Source organism: Dipodomys merriami, unplaced genomic scaffold (genome assembly GCF_024711535.1).
Source record: "Dipodomys merriami isolate MVZ:Mamm:240054 unplaced genomic scaffold, mDipMer1.0.p SCAF_6, whole genome shotgun sequence".
NCBI classification, from domain to species: Eukaryota; Metazoa; Chordata; class Mammalia; order Rodentia; family Heteromyidae; genus Dipodomys; species Dipodomys merriami.
Window position 1 is genome coordinate 29,279,979 of NW_027206179.1, and position 19,857 is coordinate 29,299,835.

Here is a 19,857-nt window from a genome sequence, read left to right on the forward strand (position 1 = left end):
TTCCTAATTACAGCCACACTTTTGTCATTGTTGGCATACAGAAAAGCCATTGATTTTTGAGGGTTAATTTTATACCCTGCTACTTTGCCAACGTTTTGAATCAGTTTTAGTAATTTGGGAGTGGAATCTATGGGATTCTTTAAATACAAGATCATGTCATCTGCAAAGAGGGAGAGTTTTATTTCTTCTTTCCCTATTTGGATCCCCTTTATGTCTGTATCTTGTATTATTGCTGTAGCTAGGCATTCTAGTACTAGATTGAAGAGAAGTGGAGAGAGTGGACATCCTTTTCTTGTTCCTGAGTTAAGAGGAAATGGCTTTAGTTTTTCACCATTAAGTATAATGCTGGCAGTAAGTTTGTCATATACAGCCTTTATTGTATTGAGGAATGTTCCATGGATTCCTAATTTTTCCAAAACCTACATCATGAAGGGGTGTTGGATCTTGTCAAATGCTTTTTCTGCATCTATTGAGATAACCATGTGGTTCTTATCCTTGCTCCTGTTTATGCGATGAATAATATTAATTGATTTGTATATATTGAACCACCTTTGCATCCCTGAAATGAATCCTGTTTGATCATGGTGTATGATTTTTTGGATGAATTGTTGAAGTCGGTTGGCCAAAATTTTTTTTTTATTTTATTTGAGAACATACTCTACAGAGGGGCTACAATTACATGGGCAGGATAATGCATACATTTCTTACCAAGCATTGCAGCCTCCTCCTTTGTTTACCCTTCACCTCCCTTCCCAGTCACCCCCCTCCCCCCACCCAATTATACACCCCTCCCCCCCCACACCGACATTGTAAAGTTGGTTTTGACATGACATTTTGTACTTCTCATTGTTGCAACAGGTCCACCTGAATCCTTAAATGACTTGTTTGTCCCCATCTCCTCCACATGTTATACTGACATCAAATATGGTGAAAGGGGGGTTACACTGTGGGGGAGGGACATACAAAGCAACAAAGAAATAATCTTATAAATGCGTTAGAAACACATGCATGAAAGAAACGAAAACATTAAAATACATATTTAAGGGTTCATTTTCTAATATCACATTATCTGACGTTTTCTGCTTGACACATACCTATACTAGATATTGCAAATAAGGGAAACCATGGGACCTATGCTTCTTTGGACCTGGCTTACTTCACTTAATATAATTTTTTCCAAACCTTTCCATTTCCTAACAGATGGGGAAATGTCATTCTTTCTGATGGAGGCATAGAATTCCATTGTGTATATATACCACATTTTCTTGATCCATTCATCTACTGAGGGACATCTGGGTTGGTTCCATATCTTAGCTATGGTAAATAATGCTGCAATAAACATAGTTGTGCTGGTAGCTTTAGTGTGGTCTTGTTTGTAAACATTTGGGTAAATGCCCAAAAGTGGGATTGCTGGATCATAGGGGAGATCTATGTGAAGTCTTTTGAGGAACCTCCATACTGCTTTCCAAAGTGGTTGAACAAGTTTACATTCCCACCAACAATGAAGTAAGGTTCCTTTCTGTCCACATCCCCTCAGCATCTGTTGTTGTTAGAGTTCTTGATTTTTGCTGTTCTAACTGGAGTGAGGTGATATCTCAATGTTGTTTTGATTTGCATTACTTTTATCGCTAGGGATGTTGAACATTTCTTCATGTGTCTATTGGCCATCCTTCTTTCTTCTTCAGAGAAGCTTCTCTTTAAGTCTTTCACCCACTTATTTATTGGGCAGTTGTTTCTTTGAGGATTTGTTGTTGGGAGGTTTAATTTTTTGAGTTCCAAGTATATTTTAGATATGAGACCCTTGCCCGTTGTATGGCTAGTAAAGATCTTCTCCCAATCGGTGGGCTTTCTATTGATCTTTCTAGCTATGTCATTTGCCCTGCAAAAGCTCTGCAACCTTATGCAATTCCATTTGTCCAACCTTTCTTTGATTTGTTGTGCTTCCGGGTCTCTAGTCAGAAAATTTCGGCCTGAGCCAAGGAGACCTAGGGTTTCTCCTATTCCATCCTGTAATGTTTTAAGAGTGTCTGCTTTGAGTTCAAGGTCTTTGATCCGTTTGGAGTTGATTCTGGTGCAGGGTGATATATAAGGATCTAGCTTTAGTTTTCTACATGTAGTTAACCAATTTTGCCAGCACCATTTACTGAAGAGGCTGTCTTTCTTCCATTCTATTGTTTTAGCTTCCTTATCGAAGATTAGATGGCTATAGGTCCTTAGGTTCATTTCTGGGTTTTCAATTCTATTCCATTTGTCCTGAGGTCTGTTCTTATGCCAATACCAAGCTGTTTTGATTACTATGGCTTTATAGTAGAGTTTGAAATTTGGTATTGATATTCCTCCAGCAGTGTTCTTTCCGTTGAGGAGCGTTTTTGCTATTCGGGGTCTTTTATTGTGCCATGTGAATTTTTGGATTGCCTCTTCTATTTCCGTGAAGAATGAGGGTGTAATTTTGATAGGTATCGCGTTGAATTTGTAAATAGCCTTGGGAAATATTGCCATTTTCACGATGTTAATCTTTCCAATCCAGGAGCATGGGAGGTTTTGCCATTTTTTAAGTTCTGTGTTGATTTCCTTTTTCAAGATTTTAAAATTTTCATCATAGAGGTCCTTCACTTCTTTGGTTAAGTTAATTCCTAGGTATTTTATTTTTTGTGGGGCTATTACAAATGGAGTTGCTTTCCTAATTTCAGCCACACTTTTCTCATTGTTGGCATATAGAAAAGCCATTGATTTTTGGGGGTTAATTTTATAACCTGCTACTTTGCCAAAGTTTTGAATCAGCTTGAGTAATTTGGGAGTGGCGTCTATGGGATTCTTTAAATACAAGATTATGTCATCTGCAAAGAGGGAGAGTTTTATTTCTTCTTTCCCTATTTGGATCCCCTTTATGTCTGCACCTTGTCTTATTGCTATAGTTAGGCATTCTAATACTAGATTGAAGAGAAGTGGAGAGAGTGGGCATCCTTGTCTTGTTCCTGAGTTAAGAGGAAATGGCTTTAGTTTTTCACCATTGAGTATAATGCTGGCTGTAGGTTTGTCATATACAGCCTTTATTGTATTGAGGAATGATCCATGGATGCCTAATTTTTCCAGAACCTTCATCATGAAGGGGTGTTGGATCTTGTCAAATGCTTTTTCTGCATCTATTGAGATAACCATGTGGTTCTTATTCTTGCTCCTGTTTATGCGATGAATAATATTAATTGATTTGTGTATATTGAACCAGCTTTGCATCCCTGAAATGAATCCTGTTTGATCGTGGTGTATGATTTTTTGGATGAATTGTTGAAGTCGGTTGGCCAAAATTTTGTTGAGAAGTTTTGCATTAATGTTCATCAAAGAAATGGGTCTATAGTTTTCTTTCTTTGATGAGTCCCTGCCTGGTTTTGGGATGAGTGTTATGATGGCTTCATAGAATGTGTTCTGTAGTGAACTTTCTCTTTCAATTTCATTGAAGAGTTGGAGGAGTATTGGCATGAGCTCTGCTTTGAAGACCTTGTAGAATCCGTTGTAAAACCATCTGGTCCTGGACTTTTCTTAGTTGGGAGGTCTCTTATTGCTGTTTCTATTTCAATGCTTGATATGGGCCTGTTAAGCTGGTTTAACTCATCTTGGTTTAGTTTTGGCATGTCAGTATTTGGTAGAAAAAGGTCCATTTCTGTCAAGTTCTTGCACTTATTAACATAAAATTTTGAGAAGTATTCCCTTAAAATGTTCTGAATCTTGATTGTTTCCATGGTGATGTTTACATTCTCATCTCTGAGTTTATTTATTTTGGTGTGTTCTCTTCTTTTTCTTGTAAGATTTGCTAAGGGTCTGTCAATTTTGTCAATTTTTTTCGAAGAACCAACTCTTTGTTTTGTTGATTCTTTCTATAGATTTTTTGGATTCTAATTCATTTAATTCTGATTTAATTTTAATTTTTTTCTGTCTACTGGATTGAGGATTATCTTGCTGCTCTTTTTCAAGGAGGTTCAGATGTCTCATTAAATTGTTGGTTTCAGATATCTCCAATTTGTTGATGTAGGAGCTCTGAGCTATAAACTTGCCTCTGATTACTGCCTTTGCTGTGTCCCAGAGGAGCTGGTAATTTGTGTGCTCATTTTTGTTGAATAGCATGAACATTTGAATTTCCTTTCTAATCTCTTCCATGACCCACTCTTGATTTAGCAGTTGGGAGAGTGGTGTGTTGGTGTTGGAGAGTTGGTGGCTTTTGGTGTTGAGTTCTAATTTTATTTCCTTGTGATCAGAGAGAATGCAAGGTATAATTTCAATGTTTCTGAATTTGGACAAGTTTGCTTTGTGGCCTAAAATGTGGTCTATTTTAGAAAATGTTCCATGTGCTGCTGAGAAGAACCTGTATTCTGATGATGCTGGGTGAAATATTTGGTAGATGTCTGTTAAATCTAGTTGATCTATGCAGCTGTGTAGATCTGCGGTTTCTCTGTTGAGTTTTTGCCACGTTGGTCTATCTAGTGGGGAGAGTGGTGTGTTAAAATCCCCAACAATTAATGTCTTTGGAGCTATATGGGATTTGAGGGAAAGTAGTGTTTCTTGGGTAAATTTGGGTGCTCCATTGTTTGGCGAATAGATATTTAGAATTGTGATATCCTCCTGAAAAAGAGATCCCTTAATTAGTATGTAGTGACCTTCTTTATCTCTTCTCACAAATTTTAATTTGAAGTCTATTTTATCTGATATTAGGATTGCAACTATTGCCTGTTTATGGGGGCCGTTTGCTTGGTAGATTTTGTTCCAGCCTTTAACATTGAAAATATGTTTGTTTTTTCGGGCAAGATGTGAATCCTGAAGGCAGCAGATAGAAGGATCTTGTTTTTTAATCCAACTAGACATTCTATGTCACTTAATTGGAGAGTTAAGTCCATTAATGTTAAGAGATAGGACTGAGAGGTATTTGGGAGTTCCTGCCAGGTTATCCACCTTCTTGGGCGTTGTGAACACTGGGTTATTCCTAAGGTTCTTGGATTCTCAGTTTGGGTGCAGTTTCTTGGACTTTATTGTGGTCTTGTTGGTTTTCTATGTGCAGGACATCTTTAAGAATCTTTTGTAGGGCTGGTTTGGTGGAGATGTATTGTTTCAATCTATCTTTGCTATGGAAGGTTTTTATTTGGCCTTCAGTTATGAAGGAGAGTTTAGCTGGGTAAAATATTCTTGGTTGATAGTTGTTTGTTTTTAGGGCTTGGCATACATCATTTCAGGCTCTTCTTGCTTTGATTGTCTCTGCTGAGAAATCTGAGGTGATCCTAATTGTTTTCCCTTTATAGGTAATTAATCTTTTCCCCTTGACAGCTTTAAGAGTCTTTTCCTTGGTCTGAATTGATCCTCTGTGGATTATAGTGTGACTGTGGGATGTCCTATTCTGGTCTGATCTATTTGGACTTCTAAAAGCTTCTTGATCTGAATAGGCCTATCTTTTTGCATGTTTGGGAAATTCTCTGCTAGGATCCTGTTAAACAAATTTCCTAGACCATTAACTTCTGTTTCTAGGTGCTCCTCTACACCCATTATCCTTATATTAGGCCTTCTGATAGTGTCTTCCAAGTGTTGGATATATCTATCATATTTCTTGGACTTGTCTTGGATGGTTGTATGTTCTTTCTCTATAATATCTAGGCTGTCTTCTATCCCTGAGATTCGATCTTTTGCATGGTCTAACCTGCTGTCAAGACTTTCTACTTTGTTTTTTATTTCTTTTCCTTCTAATTGGTCAGCTTTGATGGCTTCAAATTCTTTGATGAAGCTTTGTTTTAGATTTTATATGGACTTCTTTACTTCCTTAATTTGGTGTTCAGTGTTTATTCTCAAATCACTTAGTTGATTGGTTATGGTTTCCTTGGGCTCCCATTCCTTCTCTTGGGTTCCATTCAGCATTCCCTTTGTGGGCTCCCTGACTTCCTTCAGCTCTTTGTTAATGGATCCCACGAATGCCTTTAGTGATCTTTGTGTATTCTCATCCTGCTCTCTCAATTCCTGTATTACTCTTTACTTGGCTTCCTCACGCTCCCATTCATGCCATTCCTGTAGTTCTCTTTGAGTGTTCTAAGCCTGTTCACACCATTCTTGCCTTTCTCTTTGAGTATTCTCAATCTGCTCACGCAAATCATGTATCAGTTTTTGAGTAGCTTCCTCACATTCATGATATTCCTGTATAAACCTTTGGATTGCTTCCTCTCTCTCCCTCTCACGCTCATACAGAGTCCTTTGTAGGTTTTCAACCTTTTCCTGCATTGACCTATTGTTTGCCTCCTCTCTCTCCCTATCATGCTCATACAGAGTCTTTTTAGGTTTTCAATCTTTTCCTGCATTGCCCTTTTGTTTGCCTCCTCTCTCTCCCTATCACGCTCATACAGAGTTCTTTGCATGTTTTCAATCTTTTCATTTATCATGTTTGCCAGCAGTGTTTGTAGAGCTATTTGGGAACTCTCCTCTGGATTATTCATTATCTGTTCTGACCTCTGATTATCATGAGTAGGAGTGGAGATACCCAGACTTGGCATTTTTCTTGTGGTTTTCTGGCTTACTCTGCCCATTTGGGATGAAAATAACACCAGTTTTGTGCTAGAACACTAACTTAAGGCAAGCATCAACAAAAGTCTGGATTGCACAGTCAATAGTCTGCAGATACAATCTAGTTCAACAGATACCTCTGTTCAACATCAAACAACTATGTATTAATGGGCTACGAACTGCAAAGAAGAATTTGGTAAACCACAAATTATTAGGGTTAGGGAGAGATGTGGGTAAAAAATAGGAATAGATTGATGTGGGAAGGTACAGGGAGAGTTAATTTAACTAAGTCCTAGTCTCAAAGCAAGAAAAAGTTTGGATAGGATGAAAGTAGAGAGAGGGAAAACAAGAAAAAAGAGAAAGGACAAAAAAAAGACCAGAAAAAATAGAAAAATAAAAATTAATAATATGCAGAAACGAGAACAAACTATTCAAAGAACGTGACTATAATGAGAGAAGGGGAGGGATATAAAGGAGATGTGAAAAACTTAAAAATACAAATACTTAAAATATTATATAGGTATAAAGAGGTAGTACTGTTATTAAGGAATTTAAGTCTCAGAGGTTTTGAATGAAGTAATAAATTTGTGGATTAAGTGTGTACACAATGTGGGGTAGGGTCTAATAGTCAACTACGGGTTTATCTGAGGATGTGCAGAACAACAATTAAGTCCCATAAAGAAGAACAAAAGAGAGGAAAAGGTGAGAAGGATAAGGAAGAAAGAAAAATAAAGATCAGAATTTCAGTCGAGCTAAGCATAAAACAAAAAGAAATTAAAAAAAAAAAGAAAAAAAAAGAAAGAAAAATGCACACACGCATGTATCCCTAAAATAAAGATTATAAGGGGGAAAAAGTGACTAGACAACAATTTTTTTCAAAAAAGGTAAAAATTTAAAGTTAAAAAAAGTTTTAGAAAAGAAAAAAATTTGTAAAAGGTATAAAAAAGAAGAAGAAGAAGAAAAAAAAGTTCTTTGATTTTTTTTTAGTAGGGATGGCAAAAATCCTGTATCTCCCTTGTGTCTGTAATCAGCCTCTGGTTGGAGTCTCTGGTCTGCTTGTGGTCCTGTTGCTTGGTTGGTTTCTTAAATCAGTTTGTTTGGACAGGCAGAAAAATGCTCTGCTTTACCCAGGATTTTGTGATCCTCCTCCCAAGTTAGTTCAATGGGAGGGGGTCTGCTTTGAGTATCACAAAAGAGGGAGATGACTTTTTCCTCATGTTTGGAGATGCTGTGATAAGGCTAGGTTCTGGGTAGAGTTGAGGCCTTTCAGCAAACAGTAGCTTTCCCCGGGGGCTAGTTTGTGAGAAACTCACAGAGCCCAGCCTGGAGTCACTCTCAGAGTTTCTGTTTAATGTTGTCCAGGCTGCTAAAGGGAGGGGCAGCCTCTGGCCCCGATTACCCAGTGAAGAAAGCCACTCCTAGAGCTGGAGCTCAAACTGGGTGACTTTTCCCTAGGTGGAGCTGAGTCTGGCAGTTCACGCAGTTAAGTTCTTGTGACCTGCTAAATGACTCCTTTTATTTCAAGGCCTGAGTTGGAGCTAGCAGCTATGCAGAGCTTTGTCGGTATCCAAAATGGAGATCTGCGGTGCTGGGGGGGGAGGGAAGAGGGGTGGCCTTCCCTCCTCTGGTCCCTGAGAAGGAGTGAGGAATTCAGGCTTCTACTCATGCCGAGTCTTGGTTCCTGGGTCGTCTCTGGTCTGCGAACTGCAGGATGAAGGTGTCTGCTCCTTGTCAGTTCTTGCTTGTGTTGGGTAGAATCCGCTCACCTTCCGTGTCTGGCTCTTTCGTCCCGGACTCTCTCTGTTTCAGGTATGGCTGCTGCTGTGGCAGCTGCTGGCAAGAGCTCAGATCTTTCTCCTTGCCTGGATTTTCCCTCTCTGGCCTAACTCTCTGTCCTGTGATGGCACACTTGGTGTGATTCTCTAGCTTAGGACTGTTCACTGGAACTCTAAAACTGCTTTCTATGCAAGAGCTTGTTTAGTCTCCAGCTTCTCCTCTGCCATCTTCCCGGAACCTCTCAAAGTTTATTAAAAATTTACTTTTTAGGCCATATTCCTCTATGAACTGTCAGCATGCAGTGTGCAAGTGCATAAGTGCTATTCATATGAAAATGTCTTTTCAGTCAATGACAGAAGTAGGCCAGAAGAAATTGGCATAAATTAAATGATAAAGTCTGTTTGATGTCTATCTGAAGCCTCAGTAAGGACACTATGTTGCGCTTTACCTGGTTTCATGGACTCCTAAGACTTATACTCTAGTTTTCCTATTATGAGAGAGCAAAGCTATGACTTTCACATTTTTTCACCCCCACTTGCTCAGAACAAGTGAATTTCACTTATTTTACTGTATAACAGCAAATGTCTAAATCATTTGTGCTTTAGACGTTTATATTTTGTGAAAACCAATGCATAGAAAATGGTGATGGATCCATGCATCTCCAGTTTCACTTCTTACAGGATTTGGATTAATACTGCCTGTGCTTACCTTAAAAGCCAAAGACATTCTTGTTTCTCAGGTATCTTTATTCATTGAGAAGCCTTCTTTCTCAAGAAATGCGTTAGGCCAAGACTGTCCTTTCACTTATTCAGTTAACTCAACCAATATACTCTACCACTAGGCAAAATTTCAAATCCATTAAAAAATTTCTATCATCATTTTACCTTCATGCCAAACATTTGATGTATTTGTGTGAGGTCAAATAAGCATGAGCTCAAATAAGCTCATAGGTTACAAGCTATTGCTCAAGCTTATTCTCTCACATTTCTTTTTTATTCCCTACGATATTTATTGTAACTATTGAGGCTTGAACTCAGTACTTCAAATTTTTAAGAAAATACTCTATCCTAGGGTTTTTTTTGTTTGTTTTTTGTTAGTTTGTTTGTAGAACTTTTGAGAATGTAGCCTCCTGGTTTTTATATAGACCAAGAATTTCTACTGTCTTCTTCTCACAAGTAGAGGGGATTGTAGGTATGAACATGTTGTCTTTTAGAGTGAATTTACTGAATCTTATGTTGGCCTTAAAAGTTGATCCTTTTGTCTCTGTTTTTTGAGGTCCATATACTCATATTGTCTTTTGAACACATTTACAGAACAGCTCATAAAAGAGTTATTTATTTTTTTTTAAAAGTGCTACTTATATCACTTCATAGCTATTTAAAACCCACTATGGTTTTGTATAGTGTATTTACTTATGTATATTTTTCTTGAAGAATCTGCTAAAAGTCTATTGAGTTTCCAGTTAAGAGTGTCATCATGTCTTTTCTACCATGCATTTTTTTTTCAGTATTCTTGTTTGTTCTGTCTTCCATTCACCTTGAACTTGGATGGGTTTCTCTTTTTCAAAATTTTGAAAGATTAAATTTTTTTATTATTATTATATGATGTTGCTCTGACTTTATTATTACCTCAAAATCATCCTTGCCTATCATTCTTATTTGGTGTTTTGATAAGTACTGAAGTTCTTATAATTTTCCCCCTTATTTCTCTTTCTCTATGAACCCTGGTTTTTGTTGTATTATCACTACTATATTTTTTTGTTTTGTTTTGTTAGTCATGGGGCCTGAACTCTGGACTGGGCTCTGTCCCTCAGCTCTTCAGCTCAAGGCTAGCACTCTACCACTTGAGCTACAGTGCCACTTCCGGCTTTTTCTGCTTATTTGGTGCTGAGGAATTGAACCCAGGGCATCATGCACACATGGCAAGCACCCCATCACCGAGCCACCTACCCAGCCCATAACTACTTCATTTGAAACTAGTATGCTGTTCAAAGTATTCATTTCAGCTCTTTCCCTAGAGAAACCATTTAAATTATCTAAAGCAGCTCTATGGCTACATATATGCAATATAAGCACTCTTTTTTCTGTTCACTTAAAAAATAGGGATTATCTAGGTAAAATGCAAACTAATTGGCTTTCTAAGTCTCAGGGGTAAATGGAATACCCTCAACTTGAATTAACCTAAGTTGTTCTATTTTGTAAAAGAGTGCCTTTTGTTTGGCAGAAAGGCACTTTTTCAGAATGTATTCTGAACCTAAGCAGAAACAAACTTACACTCTCTTTTGAGAGCAAATTCTTGGAGAGGATTGTTCAGAATAGCAATACTGTCTTGCAAGCTTTAATGTTACAACAGGATTTTGAGCACAATCTTCAGATTTAAGCTTTCTAGAATTTTAGTAGCTAGAACTGCAGATGTGAGACATGAGGAAACAACTAAAATGGTGACATTTTTCATTGTCTCCTGAGTAGATTAAGGGTGTACATTTTTAAAAGGAATATTATAGATGTAATTTTATATGTTCTAAGAGCATATTGTCAAAGAACATGCTATGTATCTTGGTTCCAACTTTCATGATGTAAAATAAAAAAATATATTTTGGGTTGAATTGCTTAAGTTAAATTCATCTAGTGGTATTTTTTTCTTTCCATTCATGAGAATTTTGCCAGAGATATTTTGATACTACATATATTTCCAGTGTGTACTATAAATTTACCTATGGCTTTTGCGTTCATTATCCATTTTTACTGGCAATATTATCACCATTATGAATTTAAAAAGTGATTCTTCTTATTTTTTTTGTTCCTGTTATATTTACAAAATGGTATTTTACTGTAAGGAACATTTTTATGATCCTTTTATTCACTCAAGTTTTTTTTTTATTCTAGTTTGTAATCAACATTGACCATATTCTATGAATGATACTCTACCAAGTTCAGCCTTCTTACCGGTGACTATAAATATAATGTTTAGAAATATACATATTGCTTTTTCACTAAGTCATAGGGTTTGAACTTTGGACCTGAGTGCTTCCCTCAGCTCTTCAGCTGAAGGCAAGGCTCTACCACTTGAGCAACAATGCCACTTCTGGGTCTTTGATGATTAATTGAAGAGTCTCATGCCAGTCGCTAGTGGCTCACGCATGTAATAAGGAGGCTGAGATCTGAGAATCTTGGTTCAAAGCCAGCCCGGGCACAAAAGTCCTGGAGACCCTTATCTCCAATAAACCATTAGAAAACTGGAAATGGAGCTGTGGCTCAAGTGGTAGAGCAATTACCTTGAGCTGAAGAGCTGAGGGACAGTGGCCAGGCCCAGAGTTCAAGCCCCACGACCAAAAAAAAATAATAATAATTAGGAGTCTGGCTGGCTTTGAATTACAATACTCAGATCTCAGCCACGCGAGGAGCTAGAATTACAGGGGTGAGCCAACCTCATCTGGCTAGGAATATTTCTTTTTAATTTCATATTTATTTTTTAAAATTCTCTATCATTTGATGATGAGACATGATTGTGAGCACATTGTAAGGTAATTTTTTTGTATGAAGATATACTTACAAAATTAAGGTAGTTATATTGTCAATAAGTCATATTATCTTATACATGTGACCATAATATGGTCTTTCATTGGTCAAAAAAAAATGTTTGTGGAATGACCCTAACATATGCATGAAAATCACCTCTAATTTTTACACTAATTTGAAAGTGTAAATATGAATATTTCAATTTACTTTTACTTATACCAATATTAATAATACATTTTCTTTTTACATTTTCTTAATAAGTTTTGATTATTTTCCTCTCTGTTACACACTATAACAATTAGACTATGCTTCCCTGCCACTTCAGCCTAAAAAAAAATTCTATACTAATAAAATGTGGAAACTAACTTAAAATGTGAGGTATAAGGGAAAGTATGTTGCCAGAGAAAACCAAAACCAAAATCAAAAACAAAACAAAAATATCAAAACTCAATAGTCAACTGAAGTAACTCAGTTTATTTACTGAATCTGACATCAAGTGCCAACTGATACTGATACAGGTTGTTACTTCAAGTAGCTACCAAGGGACACAGGCATGTAAACAATTCATTACAATGCGGATAGAGTGTCTTGGTTAATTGTGTTGATGGAGTTTAAGAAATACTGTGGGGAATCAATCTCTTTGCTAGGTACAAAATGACTGGGTAGAATAAACAGGTTTTAAGACTTTACTAATGAGAGGATTTGTCTACCTCTAATATTCTAAACCCAAGTATTGACCATTCCATACTCTATTTTGTGAATATGTAAACATCACTTTTCATTATGCAAATTGTCAGAATTGTTTATTATACATAGACAAATGCAAATATAGATAATGCATGAAAATTCAATTAATCATTTTTATAATTAACTTATTTCTATGGAGTAGTCTCTTGTATATCCAGGTTAATTAAACATTATTGTCTCTTTAGAGCACTCTGTTATACCCCATCTCTGACTTGTTCTGCATTAAGATTGATCTTGGGAATTGAGTGCCAGGGTTGTAACACACTGAACAGTGTTCTACTTCTGTGTCAAATAACAGATGTGTTTCTTGCCCAGAATGATAACACACTGGATTGTTCCCAGTAGGTAAATTGTTGTATTTGCTTGCTATAAGTGTTCTGGTGTATTTAGTTCTGCCTACCAGATCCTATATGTTCAATCTTTCTCTACCAGTTAAGTATACTAGAAGTTAGAAATTACTTATCAATAGAGAAACTCATGAGAGATCCTTTATTTTTTAAAGCAATGTTATTGCCTTGCTATCATCTCTTCTGACTTATCATATTTTTTAAACTCATGATGGCAGAAAGTTTTATTGTATTGTTTTCAACTTTAGCATTCACATATTCTTAGCCAATCAAACATACAGAATAACTGTGTACAATCAAAGGTATGGTCCACTAAAAGAATTTAATGTTTTGTAATTACCACTGCATTTCAAAATAAACTTTCATTTTTGTTGACTCAAATTCACATTGAGATTTGTTTTTCCTTTAAATTTGAGAGTTAAACATTCAAACTTTAGATTGAATTCAATAAATTCATGGACATGGGTAAGGTTTTCACTATTTCAGTAATAACCTCACTTGTATAATTATAATGGTTTAAATTACTTTTATTAATATTTTTGCTTTATAAATATGTTAGGTCCCATTTGTATTGATACTAAAATAATACTATTCTATACTGTTAATTCATCTGAATATAAACTATTCCTAAAATACAATATTAAAGTAGAAGAAATTCAGATTTTTATTTAAATTATATGAAGTGAACTTTTAAAAATCAGTTCACCTTTAGAAAGGAATCACATTTGTCACTAAATGATGAGGTTTATTTGTGCATGAACACAAATGGCTTTCATTTGCAATGACAGCCCTCTGGCTATGAATTGCCAGAATTTTCATGATTTTGAGTGACAAAACAATTTCTTTTGGAATCTCTTGCTGACAAGAAATATGACCTTACAAAAGTTAAATAGAAAATCCTCAAAAGGAGAACTGTCGTTCTTCGTTGATGAATCCTCCAAGGAAAATTGTACTATTGTATAAGGAACCAATTCATTTAGTGAAGGAACTGGGACATCTCTGACTAATTTTGCACCTGACCCCATTATAATTGCATTTGGGTGGGGTGAGCTTGGAGACTTTTTTATTCCTTCCATTCACTGGTCCATTTTAAGATAAAAAGGCACAGGGAATAAATAATCTTAAATAATTGTAAATAAGTAATGTAAAGTTTTCATAAAACATAAGGATATAGAGAACTGTTCAAAATTGAGAGATCTTTATGTGTGTTTTAATGGCATTTAATTGTTTGGAAAAGTAGTCCTTTAAAACAGTTTTAATTTTCTTGACATGTTTCCATTCAAACTTATATTTTGGTTGTAACATAGTCATGATTAGCTCCAACTAAATAGATGGGCAATTCATCAATTATAATGCAGTTTAAGCAAACATTTATAATTTGACTTTAGTTTTGTTAAAAATATAGCATTTAAACTGCTCTGAAAAGAAATCATTGTAATAATTGGGAAATATAGCCATTGTTTTAATTCTCACAGAGGTTGAGTTCCTGGATGTCTCATATACAGTAAAAGAAATATTCACATTTTCTTGAAGTTACTAAAAGGCATTGTGTGATTTAACTCCTTAATTAAAGTCTTAACTTTATTAAAAGAGAAATAAATACGATGGTAAAATAAATATGGATAAGCATGTGAAATTAATAGGTCAAAGAAAGCACATTCAACTCAGTAAATATAAAATGTTTTAAAATATGTTGAAGACATTAATTTCAAATCATTTCTTGCTTATTAATTTTAATTTCTGCATTTCTCCACATGTGCATGTATTTTATTTTTATTTATTTATTTTTGTCAGTCAGGGGGCCTGAATTCTGGGTCTGGGCACTGTCCCTCAGCTCTTCAGCTCAAGGCTAGTGCTCTACCACTTAAGCCACGGTGACACTTCCGTTTTTTCTGCTTATGGGTGCTGAGAAATTGAACCTAGGGCCTCATGCATGCAAGGCAAGCACTCTACCACTGAGCCACTTTCCCAGTCCTGCATGTATTGAATGTATTTTAAAAGTAAAATAAAAGTTTCATTATAGTATAATCATTAGAATCATACATTGTGTGTGTGTGTGTGTGTGTGTGTGTGTGTGTGTGTGTGTGTGTGTGATAGAGAAAGAAAGAGTCAGAAACAAATACACAAAAAAGGGGCTTGGGAAAAAGATAACACCCTGGAACACATCTCCAGTTACCTAATTTTTCCATCTCCTAAAAATTTCAAAACCTCTGAAAAGAGGGTCACCAACTAGGAACCAAGATATCAATACATGAGTCTTGAGTCTTATAGGAGTATACTTCACATCCAAATCATAATGATGACAGAAGCTGGGTGTAGTTGTACATACTTGTAGTTGCAAAGTCTAAGAGGCTAAAAGCAGGATGCATTCAAGGCAGCTTCTACACAGTGACACTGCTATTCACATACACACACACACACACACACACACACACACACACACATAAACACACACGTGCCACACACACACTTACAGTTCAACCTTTCCAAAATTTGTCAGGTGAAGATAGTTGATATTCTCACCTACATCCAAAACCTTATCCATGTTTTTGAATATTTAAAAGAGTTACAACAACTGAATTTATTTCAATTATATCAACTGCTCAACTTTGAAATCACCAATCATCATTTACATAATGTTGACTGCTAGATACAATGATAGTACAATTCTAATACTATATGATATAAGTATCTATCTATATATATTTCTAAAGCAGTTCTTTTACTGATAATTATAAAAATGAAATAAATATAAAACAAGCCTTTAACAGTAAAATATAATGCATATTAAGTTAGCTATGTCATTAGAAATTTTATGATGACCAATCATTTATTTTATAATGCAGCATCAAATTAACTTTTAAAAAAATCACCAAATGTTTAGAATAGGAAGCATTCATTGACATAAAATATCTAAAATTTGAGTCTGTTAAACCTACTGCCTATAAAAGTCTCTCATAGCTCACAGATATGACCAACAACTAAAAACATTCCTTTGATTTGTGCAGAAATTTCTCCTGTCCTTAGGCAAATGCTAAGGAAAGAATAAATGGATTCCTTCAAAAGCACTTTCTAATTAGCTACTATGGAGCAAAGGCACTTTCTGCTCATATTACATGCACATTGGTTTGCAAAAGGAAACTCATTATTACCATGCAACGAACAGTTCCATTCCTCTCATTCTCAACAACAGGCTTTTAAGGGCCTGAAGAAATGAAGATAATCAAACTTGAGTGCAGAAAGGGGGCTCTTCATTCAGTTAGAAATTGAAATGGCTTTGAAGTTACCTAAAATAATGAAATTAAGTTCTCCTTATTAGTAAAAGTTTGAGGAAAACTTATGAATAAAAAAAATCCTACAGTCTTTGTTTGATTGCATAAATTATATCTCTACAGCCAAACACTTTCATGTTTATAATAAAATCTGAAAATTAAAATATATCATTTTCAATCGTCTGCATAATGTACTATGCACTTCTGTTGATATTTAACTTGCACCGGGAAGCAGGAACTAAGAACCAGATATGTTCAGCCACCCAGTGCCATGGTGGCCATGGCAAAAGAGATTAAGCAGAATTCCAAGAAGAAATTTTCTCACTAGGTGAAAGCTGTCTACTCTTTGAACACAATTGCTGTTAAGCAGACAAATATTTTTCAGTTTGTGTCTTGAAATGCACATGAATATTCTCTGTAAGACATAATCTATTGCTTTTAAAACTTAGAGATTCTACTTATGAGTCTAGTAATTGACAATAACTTTGTCATAAGCACTTGTAGTCAAACTTCTTTCAAACATATTCACACACACATTGTCTTAAAAATATTGCACTAGAAATGTGTTTTTAGAAACCAGGTGCCAGTGGCTCATCTCTACAATCCTAGCTGTTCAGAAGGCTGAGATCCTAGGATAGGAGTTGGAAGCCAGTCTAGGCAGGAACGTCCATGAGACTCTTACCTCAAATCAAACACCATAAATACCAAACATTTTCAGGGATGGCACACATGTCCTGAGTTAAAGCCCCAGATGGGAGAAGAAATCTTTAAAAAAATTAATAATGGGACATAAGTTTTGCATATATTTATTCTATTTCTATAAAGAAATGTACACTAAGATTATTTTTTCTATCTAAATCAGTACTCCTTTCAGATTTGAATAATCATGATATAATTCAACAGTGATATTCACTAGACACTATGTTGAAAATGAACTTTACAACTTGTGGGGTAGAGAAAGGGAGGGGAAGTGGGGGAGAAAATAAGGGACGAGGTAACACTTAAAAAATGTACTCATTATCTTACTTGTGTGACTGTAACCCACTGCATATCACCTTTACAATAACATTTAAATAAATAAAAAGAAGAAGATAAAGAAAGTCTCTAGATATGGTGAATATCTTTTCAAATATAGTACCAACCTTTTGGCTCCTTAAAAATTGTTGCCAGTATGGTGGGTCATTCTGTAACCTTTGTTACAACAGAGGCAGAGATGAGAGGTTGACAGTATGAAGCAACTCTGTCCCTCGTCACTGTCCCTAAAATCTTCAGCTCAAAGTTAGCACTCTACCACTTAGCCACAGCGCCACTTCAGGTTTTCTGAGTGGTTTATTGGCGATAAGAGTCTCATAGACGTTCCTGCCAGGGCTGGCTTTGAACAGTGATCCTCAGATCTCAGCCTCCTGAGAAGCTGTTTACAAGCGTGAGTCACAAGCTCCCGGCTTGGATAAAAATCTTAATGAGACATTATCTTCTTTTTTAAAAATTAAAGAAAAAGAAACAACCCAGGTATGTGGTATATGCCTGTAATGTCAACTGTAAGGGAAGCAATGGAATCAGAGGTCATCCTGGACTTAGACACTACCAAAAGAAGAAACCAAAGGAAACAAATGGGGGAGAGATATGCTGGCACATAGCTCAAGTATACATTCCTTAGTTCAATTCCAATAATGTCAAAAATGATGCTTTTATTTTACCAATCAAATATAATAAAAATCCAATATAATATATAAATATAATTTATTTCTAAATTGCTGCTTAAACTATTCTCATATTTAAAATATAACATAGTTTTATTCAATTGTGTGTTATTAGAATTTGATAACTTATCTCCAGTAACACTTTCTTCATAAAAATTACATTAGTATAAACAATTATTTAGCTAAGATTAAGCTAATGTGTAAAATTCTTAAAATTCTATTTAATTGAAATAACTATCATTGAGGGAGAACTTATTTGAAACATGGATAATTAACACAAACACTAAAAATCAAGTAACAAATACTTGATTGTGTGATAAATTATTTTTAAATATTAATCTTATGCATTTTACAGGCACAGAATAAGGAATAATGAGAATGTTGAGGTATCATGCTCTTGTAATGTACACTTAACTAGATCATATGGGTAGTCTTAAAATATACATACTAATGTTACATATTTCCTCAGTCTTTTCAGTTCCAAGGCTTATCATTAAAAATGTTTTATTTTATTATCGGGCCAACAATAGAAAATCAATTTGAACTTTTAAACATTTACTTTGTTTCATCTCTGTATTTCTAAATAAAACTAAAATAATTCGAATTGAAACCTTACATTATTCTGCATATCAATTACAATTAAGAGATGCAAAATACCCAGCACCTAGCATAATGAAAATCACGTTCATTTTCACATAAAATATTAAGTGTATATGAAAAAAATTGAAAACATAATCCAAAGATACTATATAATCAACTGATCGTTCCACAAAGACTGAGTATTAGAATTAGTGGAGAAAATATTAAACTTGTCCCTACAAATCTATTGTTTAGATGATAATGCAAATACAGTTTCATAGTTATAGAAATAAATAACATACATTTACTACATGCACATTTAAATTCTAGAGGGAGAAGATTTGAAAGCTGATAAGATGTGGAAATAGGGCTGGGAAGGTGGCTCAGTGGTAGAGCGCTTGCCTTTCATGCTTGAGGCCCTGGGTTCGATTTCTCAGCACCACATAAGCAAAAAAAAAAAAAAAAAAAAAAAAACCGGAAGTGGTAAAGTGATAGCCTTGAGCTGAAGAGCTGAGGAACAGCACCCAGGCCCAGAGTTCAGGCCGCACGACTGGACCCCCCCCCCAAAAAAAAAAAGATGTGGAAATATTAAAACTTGTTCCTTTTAGTGTGCTACATTTATTTGTTACATTCATCATATATTACATTCTAATCTCCGGGAAATTTTATTTGTAAACTTTAGCACCTTCAAACTTTAAACCTATATTATTACAGAAATAAAAAACTCTCTCTTTAATGTGTAATGACAATAATTCTCACTTTGTCTTATGTGCCCACTCATTCTCCACTTAGAGATACTATTCTCAGGGAACAAAATAATATTTACATCTTAAAATCACATTCCAGCTATACATTCATTGATCAATCCAACATATATTAATTCCCTAATTTCAATCATTGATGACTAATTGTTGTAATCTTTTAATTGAGATAAATATATGCATTCCAATCAAAATAAGAAAGAAAGTGAAGTACAGGGTTTTTGACACAAGTTCATTTGGGTAATTGAAAAAAATGTCCGCCTTATGATTATATATTCTTGTTTCCTTAAATTGTACTTATTAAAATAGCAACATAATTAAATAACATTTCATTAAAAATTCACATTTTTACTATACTATACATTTCAAAGAAATTATGATTTTCACATCCTGATGGATCTTCTGATTGTGCATTAAAACACGAAAGTCAGATGAAGAAACATTTTCAAAGAAAATTTAAGATGAGGGATGGGAGAACGAGGAGAGAGCAAGGGATACAGTGACATGGTCCTAAAAGAAATGTGTTCTTTACCTGACTATGTAATTGTGATTCTTCTGTACATCACTTTTATAATAGCAATAAAAATACAAATGGAAAATTAAAAATAAGCATTGTTTTATATTATCAT